The sequence below is a fragment of the Ursus maritimus genome, unplaced genomic scaffold (assembly GCF_017311325.1).
Source record: "Ursus maritimus isolate PB19 unplaced genomic scaffold, ASM1731132v1 scaffold_30, whole genome shotgun sequence".
In the NCBI taxonomy this organism is placed as follows: domain Eukaryota; kingdom Metazoa; phylum Chordata; class Mammalia; order Carnivora; family Ursidae; genus Ursus; species Ursus maritimus.
Window position 1 is genome coordinate 10,091,350 of NW_024425564.1, and position 9,773 is coordinate 10,101,122.

Consider the following 9,773-nt stretch of genomic DNA (forward strand, 5'->3'; position numbering starts at 1 on the left):
GACATGAACATTAGAAGAAGAAGATCTTATTTCTTACCTGTCCCCTTCCATAAATATTTGAAAGACTTTTCCCTAGTTTAGGCAAAAGTGTGGGGAACCAAGCTGTTGTTTGTGGGAGTCAGGGCATCTTTCCACTTGGTATTGCTGCCTCAGGTGTCCACCAGGGAATAATCTAACAGCCACACAAGAGCATGTCCCAGGACAGTCCTTGTAGTGCTATTGGTAAAAGTGAAAAATTAACAGCTAACTAACGGTCATTAATGTTTGAATAGTTAAAGTACATATATTTTTGGAATACTATACATCAGAAAGAACTAATAAAATCTATATAAGTATTAAAGATTTAAAGAACATATTAAGTGAAAAAAGCAAGTTGTAAATTCAAAGGGATACATGCAGCCCGATGTTTAGAGCAACATTTACAACAGCCAAGATATGGAAGCAGCCCAGTGTCCATCAATTGATGAATGGGTAAAGTAGAGATGATATATATATATATTATATATAATATATATATAATGGAATATTACTCAGCCATAAAAAAGAAGGAAATCGTGCATTTGCAACATGGATGGAGCTAGAGAATATAATGCTGAGTGAAATAAGTTAGAGAAAGACAAAGACCATATGATTTCATTCGTATGTGGAACTTAAGAAACAAAACAGACAAGCAAAGGAAAAGAGAGAGAAAGAAACAGATTCTTAACTACAGAGAACACACTGATGGTTACCAGAGGGGAGGAGGGTGGAGGGTGGGGGAAACCAGGTGACAGGGATGCAGGAGGACACTTGCTCAGACGAGCACCAGGTGATGTGTGGAAGTGCTGAATCACCATATTGTACCCTTGAAACTAGTATTACACTGTATGGTAACTAACTGGAATTAAAACAAAAACTTATAAAAAAAGAAAATAGTAAGTTATAGAACAGTGAGTGCCAAGGTAATAAAATAAGTGAAACATTATATACACACAATATTATGTAATTTACATGTTTATAAGTGAGTAGAAAATTATGAAAAGAAAAATCACAACATTGAGACAATGACAGCTCTCCTGTACATTGTCCTTAGCGCTGGTTTTAAAATTAAGATACACGGGGCGCCTGGGTGGCTCACTTGGTGAAGCGTCTGCCTTCAGCTCAGGTGGTGATCTCAGGGTCTTGGGATCAAGTCCCACATCGGGCTCCCTGCTTAGCAGGGAGCCTGCTTCTCCCTCTCCCTCTACCCTTCCCCCTGCTTGTGTGCTCTCTCTCTTTCTCTCTCTATTAACTAAATAAACAAAATCTTTCAAAAAATGCATTTAAAACAACAACAGAAAAAAATACCTGTGGTCACAATGTCTGGGGCCTTATGTGCATCTGTGTACGTGTGTGTGTGTACATGTGTGTGTAACTGGATGTTAAAATGGCACTTCCTCCTTAGCGTGGCAGCCCCCAGACTATTTCGAGAGGAAAACAGTAAGTGTTGCCTCCGGCCCAAGAGGTAGGAGACCACCCTCCAGGACTTGAGAAGAGGGCTGTTGAGCCCACTGCCAGGGCACGACCCGACTGAGATGAAGACCCTGAGAGAATTGTTTTAGAGAGAGCTACCGGTCTGGCCTGGCACTCTTCACCCTGCCTTCGGAAGAGGGGAGGCTGCCCCTGCACTCTAAGTCACACACCAGGGGCCGCTTGCAAGGAGGGCTCACCCAGACAGCTGACGCCTGTCCCTGGAGGCTTTGTGCGCGCCTGTGTGTGAGAGAGAGAAGGGGCTGGCGCGTGACACCGGCCTGAGAATCCGCGGGCACGAGGCTGTGCAGAGTGGAGAGAGGGCCCATGCCACACCGAGACCCCGTGACGCCTCTGCCCGCGGCGGGTGCGGAGACGCCGGACAGAGCGGCGGGTTCCTTCTGAGCCAGATGCGGGTGACGCAGGAGGGACCCAGCTTCCAGCCATACCCAACGGAACGGTCTAGAGGGGACATGACCCCAGAAGAGATGGCGGGACGGTAGGAAGCCCGACGGCTGACAGGGGCACAGTAAGGGAGAGACCGCGGGGTGTCCCCCGTGGGGAGCTGTCTCTAAAGGATGGAGCCGTGAACGTCCACCCGAGCCCAGAGCGCCAGGGCCAGGTCACAAGAGTCCCAGTCAGGAGCCACTTCCCCCTCTTCCCAGCCACCCCTCCACCTCCCTAACCCCGGCCTAGAAGGATCAGAAGCCTCAGCCAGCGAGAGGGGTGAGGGCAGGAGCTGACAGAGAAAGGGAGCAAGAAGCCAAACCAAGTGACCACCAACCCCACCGAGGTCCAAGCTGGAGACAGAGAGCAGCTCTATTTTTTAAAAATATAATTAACATACAGTGTTATTGGAGTTTCAGGTGTATAATGTAGTGATTCAACAGTTCTATCCGTTACTCAGTGCTCATCTCAATAAGTGTGCTCTCATTCTCCTTTATCTATCTAGGCAGGAGCTCTACTTTATTTATTTATTTATTTATTTATTTATTTATTTATTTAAGGTTTTATTTATTTATTTGAGAGAGAGAGAGAGAGAGAGAGAGAGAGACAAAGATAGCACATGCGGGAGGTAGGGGAGGGGCCGCCGAGGGAGAGGGAGAAGCAGGCTCCCCACTGAGCAAGGAGCCCGATGCAGGACTCGATCCCAGGACTCTGGGATCATGACCTGAGCTGAAGGCAGGTGCTTAACCAACTGAGCCACCCAGACACCCCGAGGAGCTCTATTTTTAGATAAAGTTTGGAGTTTTGTGCTTTTCATCAGACGGGACCTACAGATTACAACATGAGATTATTTGGAATCTGAAAGTAACCAATGGACTTTTTATTCTGAGTCACCCTGATAATTCTGAAAAGAAATCCATCAAATGAAGGGATGGAATATTTTGCTGTAAAAATGATTTGCTTATCATGTCTGTACACATTTAGGGCAATTAGTTGAACCGAAAGGAGACTATCAGTCACAAGACTTGAAGTCCTAGCTTTCAGACTAACATTTTTTTGCCACGGTGATAACTGTAAGGACTCCGCACACACCAGGGCGTGAGAACTCACTGACCACTAGTTCGTTCATTGATTCAGTAAATATTTGTTGAACCAGTGAATGGAATGTTATGCTTCCTTAGCTCTTCCTCTTTTTTTTTTTTTTTTTAAATAGATTTTATTTATTGGACAGAGAGAGACACAGCGAGAGAGGGAACACCAGCAGGGGGAGTGGGAGAGGGAGAAACAGGCTTCCTGCTGAGCAGGGAGCCCTTCAGGGGGCTTGATGCCAGGACCCTGAGAACATGACCTGAGCTGAAGGCAGAAGCTTAACTGACTGAGCCACCCAGGCGCCCTGCTCTTCCTCTTTTAAAAAAAAAAAATTATTTATTTATTTGACAGAGAGAGCAGGAATGGAGGGGAGGGGCAGCAGGAGAGGGAAAAGCAGACTCCCCGATGAGCCCAGAGCCCCCCGCAGGGCTCCATCCCGGGACACTGGGATCATGACCTGAGCCGAAGGCAGACGTCTTTGCTCTTTCTCTTGCATTTATGGCTCAAGTGCTTAGTTCTCTTTAAATTGCCCCCTGTCTATACTTACTATGACAGAAGCATATGCCGGCTTGTCTGGTAACCAGCAGTGATGTCTCACATACTGTCCACGGCTGGATCCCATGCCCTATGTCGGATTTGTCCTACCTTCATCCTCCACTGCCAACTCCCACTGCCTCGTCAACTCCAGCGAGGCCTCTGGGAGAGGTACAATATGAAAAGGAAAACACGAGAATGACATTTGCTGTGGAGAAAATGAGAGTCACAGTGATGGCCACTAGGTAACTAGCAAGAAGAGGGCAGTTGCTTTACCTGGTTCTTTGGGAAAGATCTATTTGAGCTAAATTGGGAATGATGAGAAGAAAGGAGCTCTGAGCAAAAGCCTTCCTGGCAAAGGAGCCAGCAGGTTTGTCCAGTGCCAGTACAGAGTGAGTGAGAAGGTTGATATGGGAAAGGAGACCAAAGTGGTGGTCAGCAGCCATACCATGTGGGGTCCCACAGGCCGGGTAAGGGGACTGGATTCACCTGGCTGCTGGGTGGTGATGCATGGTCTCTATGGGGCAAGGCTGGGAACCAAGAGAGTCAGGAAGAGGCTGTTGTGGTCACCTAGGCAAGAGCTGATGTATGGGGGAGGCTGGTCATGGTGCAAAAGACTGGACTGGGGATCTGTTTTAGAGTGAAAGTCAAGAAGAATCGCTAATGAGGTGGCTAGGGGAGGAGAGAACGGGGAAGATCACTGGAGACTTCTAGATTTATGGCTTGTACCAATGAGTAAATGGTGTTATGCGCCATAGAGATGGGAAAGTGAGTGGGAGGGAAGCATGTTTCCAGAAGAAAAAGAAGAGTTTCACTCTGCGCTGTTGGGTTTGAGATGCCTGTTAGACCCAGAAGGGAAGACAGCCCAGGACACATTGTGCCTGTGAATCTGTAGCTTGAGACAGGGCGCCCAGGGAGAAATATAAATTGGAAAGTCATCCTTTTTATCTATTTACGTACAGACTAAGAAAATGAGGACCAACCTGCCGAGGTACTGAATGAGTCATTCTATCAGCTTACTGTCCGAGTCCATGGCCAAGACTGATTCTGTGTTTATTCTTTGCATGAACCCTTGTCTTGCTCATCTGCTCTTCACTAGTTCACTGTGGAGTGAGGCTTTTAAGGCCCCGTGATGGGCTATTAGGAGCTCACGTGTTTTTATATCTGGTCTCAGCACGGAACATTTCCTCCATACAAGAAGCGGCTTGTGGCTCGTATTCTTAGCGCCAAAATCAGAGTCCTCTGCCCCAGACTCTTCACCTAATAACTACTGCCCAAAGCCGTGGAATTCCATTTGCATAAATTCACTGGAGAGGTCTCATCTGTTTTGATTAACTTACTAATCTTTTAGCCCTGATAAAAATCTTCCTTTGCCAAAAGTCAGTTTTTACGTTTACTGTCTCACCACAGATGTAGTCAGTGTTTTTTTTTAATTATTATTATTGCTATTGTTATTATTAACGCATCCCACAAAAATAAGCCCAATATATCAATCTTAAGCTGAAGGTATCTAGTCTGGTCCCAATATTTGGGTGATATTAACCCTTAAAAGCATAGTTTAAAATTGCTGGTTCACTTCCACATGCTTCAGATAATTCAGACTCTCTGTCTCGGCAACTATTTTGGATGAATTGATTCCCTGAAGTTTTATTCTCTGGAGTTCTGGAACTCTTGTTTCTTTTAGGATAAGATGTTATCCTCTCTTACTTTTCAGAATTATCATGGGAAAGAGGAGTTCTCTTCCCCACCCCACAACATCCACCCCAGAGCAACAAATGGGGGAAAGGCCCACTCCCATCATCTCAAAAGCAGAATTAGGGGGAAAGAGAGAAGGCTAACCTGTGGGAGTTAGAGTGCGGGGTCCTCGCTCCTTTCCAATAAATACCTTTAAGCTTTTCAAGATTTTCTACATTGCCCTACATCCTGAGGAGGTAAATGATTACCTCAAAACCTTTAGCCTTTATGTTACCCAATGGGAAGATTGTTTGGGGTGAATGGTTTAATTTTTAACTTTTATTAATTGACAAGTAGACCAAGCTCATTAGGTCTTCCTCAGGCTTCAAGGCCAGCTGAGGTCACTTCCATCTTCCCTAATCTTCCAGCCAGGATCAGTATTCCTGCTTATAGGGTCCTGGCACCCCATAGCCTCTGTTTGCAGTGCTGTTCATTATGTTCCTCATTAGCATGGGGTATGTCCTGTCCCTTTTGAGTCCTGTCTCCATCAGGACTGTTTAGTAGAACTAGGCTCTCCACAGAGTGGAGACGTAACACCCGTTTTGGTTGACTCAAGTGACTTGTGGTTTACTGATTATAGCTGTTGGCGCAAAGACCACTGAGCTTTCTGGGAACAGTCACAGCCTGTGATTCTGCTCCCTTTCATGGCAGAACATTTCAGAAGACTCACACATACTGTACTCTGTCCCCCTGCCCCACTCAAGACAAGAAAGCTCTTGGCAAAGCCATCACTGACCTCCATTCTGGTAAATCCAGCGGCCAGTCCCAAGACTTTATGTGTTAAGCCTACTAGCTTTCATCACTCATTCCTTCCCTGGACTGTTTCACTGGATTGTCACCCATGATTCAGGCTCAATTTTCCTCATGCCTTACTGGGTCCTCCTGAATCCTTTTAGCGGGTCCTTATGTTTTCTTTAACTTCTCATGTTGGTGTGTCCAGGACTGTGGCCTTGAATTTCCTCCCAGTTCAAACTCACTCCCAAGGTGAACCCACATGGTCTCCTTTCTTTACCTGCCCTTGCTCGGACCCCTTCATGAGCCAGAACTTCAGCTCTTCAGCCGCACTCATTTCTCCTTGGGTATCCAGTGGGTATCTCAGTCTTCACATGACCGCAAGAAGGCCTGAACCCCCTCCACCTCCACCCCTGCCCCAGACTCCCAATCTTGGCTGATGGCATCACTATTTCACCAGTTCATCTTGCCCTAAACCTTGGAGTCTTCCCTCAATAAGTCTGCTCTTTCCCTCGGCGAGTGTCCCATCAGCATGTCCTATCAGCTCTGCCTTCAGACCTTTTCCCAAATCCCATTGCTTTTCATTTCCTCCATTCCTAATGCAATCACCTGTCGCTGGGGTAAATAAAACAGACTCTCATCTGGCCCCACCATTTCACCCCTCTCTTTCAGTTCATCTCCACACGGCAGGCAGAATATTGAAAATGTAAATACGTATATTGTAACTTACATAAATCTGTAAGTATGTAAATGCATCGCTTACTGGTTTAAAGTCTTCCAAAGCCTTCTCAGTAAAATTAGGACAAAATGGACCAAATTCCATCTCTTTAATGTGCTTCCAGACTTCAAGACTTGGCCATGCTGCTTGCTGACTTCTGTTCCATCCACTTTCCCTTTGCCTTCCCCATGAAGCTCTTTCCTGCCTCAGGGCCTTTACATTTACTGTTCTTCCTTCCAAGATGCCCAAATCCCCAAGCTGGTTTCAAATGTTTTATGATGTTATTTAAAAAGTAAAACACTTGAAAATATTTTTTCTAGGAAACCTCTAATAGGATGTTTGGATAGGAATCCCAAAAGATTATTAAAAGGAAAAAAAAAAGGTTGAAGAACACAACTCTAAACACAGATCTAAAGAAGTAGGTTCAAAACACACGAATGCACCTTTGTACCCTGGGCAGGATGTGTGGAACAGTTACTGGAGAACTCTGAAAAGCGAATAGTAGCAGAAGGGTTGGAGAGGAAGACCAGATTTGAGCAAAGAATTTTGCTTAAATTACTTCTAATAAATTATAAAAAATATGACTTATAGGCAGCGTTTCTAAATTTCTATGTCCTAGATTTCGTCTCTACCATTGATGGCTATAAAAACAAAAACCTCATTTTTGTGCCTTCCTTGGAACCACACATTTCTGGCCATGAACACATTAAAAAAGTAGGCCTGTGCCTCATCTTTTTTGTCCCTTTTTTTCTGTCTTGACTGTAGACGTGAGGTCTGAACGCGAAGCACTGTGGGAAGACCACGAGATAACAGGAGTGCAGATGAAAGCCAGTAAGCGGGAGGCTGTTATCAGTTGGGAGAAGCTGGATTGGAATGCGAGAAGAAATGGCCCCCAATCTCAGTTGCTTTTAACAACAAAGGTTTATGTGATGTTGGAGATTCATGTCCATCGTTTTCTGACTGTAGCTCTGTACCGTGTTTTCCTGACTCTGGGACTCAGTTTGCTGAATGAGCTTTATCTGGAACATGGATGGTCTCATGGTCGAACTAAAAGATAAATTATGGTGAACTGGGTCTTGGCTTAAAAAAGTTGTAAAAGTTTTGCCTGGATGTCAGTTCCACGCACCTTTCGTGGGGCAAAGCAAGTCATGTGGCCAAGCCAAGCAGAACCGAGGTAGAGAAATAACAATCCTTTTCAAAGGAAGGCCAGGGAATATTTTCGACCACTAATATCACAGTCCAGGTTTCTTTTAAACTGTGTACAATGAACTCTCCTTTCTGCACATTAAATGTACTTCCTTCCTTCCCAGGACAGCCAACTCAAAAGTCCCATTTAACCGTAGCACCGGGCCTGGTGTTCACGATTTTTATGATACTCTCTCATCCGTCCGAATGTAGCTTCTCTTGTTCCAGAAACCCATGAATTAACAAGATGTCTTCTGTTCAACACACACTCAGTGTGTGAGGCTAGAACACAAACAAGGCAACTGCCAACGGGGGAACACACAGTCTAGTTCAAAGAAGTCTGAAATTGTGAGGCTATTTCAAGAGCTGGTACATAGGGGCGCCTGGGTGGCTCAGTGGTTAAGCGTCTGCCTTTGGTTCAGGGCCTGATCCCAGGGTCCTGGGATCAAGCCCCGCATCGGTCTCCCTGCTCTTCTGGGAGCCTGGTTCTTCCTCTCCCACTCCCCCTGCTTATGTTCCCTCTCTCGCTGGCTGTCTCTCTCTCTCTCTCTCTGTCAAATAAATAAATAAAATCTTTAAAAAAAAAAAAAAAGAGGTGGTGCATGGTCCCCAAATGGTGCTTCTGCATCCGATGGGGAGGACAGAAGTGCCCCCAGAATGTCTTTCTTCGTGGCTCTTGGCTCGACCCTCTGGGTGGCTCTTCCTTTTCTGTTATCCTCTTTGGCCATATTGGAAGAGTCCTTGCAGACTGAGATGTCTTGGCCCACCTCTGATAATAAAAAAAGGGGGAGGACTCCAAGTGACACTTTAACACATGATCAGTCATAGCCTCCTTTAGCCTCTGTTATCCAAGTTGGTAGCCCTTTGGTATTCTGTCACTCAGAATGTTAATCAGTTTCTTGTATATTTGGTTACACATGCCAACAGTCACACCTACAACTCCTCTTGACATTGGATTCTCAAAGTACTCTCCTCCTCTCTCCCTCCCCTTCCCCTTTCTCCCCTCCCCCCTCTTGATTTTGGATACTTTGAGCCTATTACATTTCAATAGGAAAACCTTCACCTTAATTTCATTTTGGGGGGCCATTTTGCCAACTTAAGTTATTTACAGGATATGATCCTAGTCCACTGAGAGATTTTTTTTTTTTAACAATTGATGAGAAGGTCACACTTTGATTTGCTATTTGCACAAGGCCAAGCTTAAAAAGGACTTTCTTATTCAAATCATTTCTCTATTTTACCTATTCACCTTTGGAGTTGAGAAGAAGTAGCTTCTTTCAACTCAGCGAGTCTAGAATTTTTAGTTTCTCTCAATTTCTTTCATTCCCATTTGCAAACCAGCTGATAGCTTTACAGATTGTCCTCTTTTATAGTACTCTGTCAAATGTCGTCAGCAGCAAATCACACAATTTGCATGTATTTTGCCAAAAACTTCACCAAAAATAATAAGCTCAATAGGGAAACTACCTGTAAATTATCATAAGTAAACATTTCTAAATGTTTCACTTGTATAAAGTACAACTGTCCTTTTAAACCTTAATAACAGTTTCTTTCTGTCCCCATCCCATCCCTGAAGCCAATGCCAAAAACTGTTTATGCTTGGTTTGGCTTTGTTTTCAGTCTGTGGCAACATGCTGTGTTATGTCCTGCATATTAATTTCTGTATTGACTAGAAAAGGTGTGGTTATGCTGTGCCTACAGGTCAAGCCTCCATCCGTGGTGTCTTATTTCCTTCTTCATGTCACGTGTGTGGCATGGACTGGCCACAGCTCCGTTCCACGTGATCTCCCTGCTGAGGCCAGGCTGATGGACAGCCGCTGTCTGAAATACTGCCAATGTCGTGGCA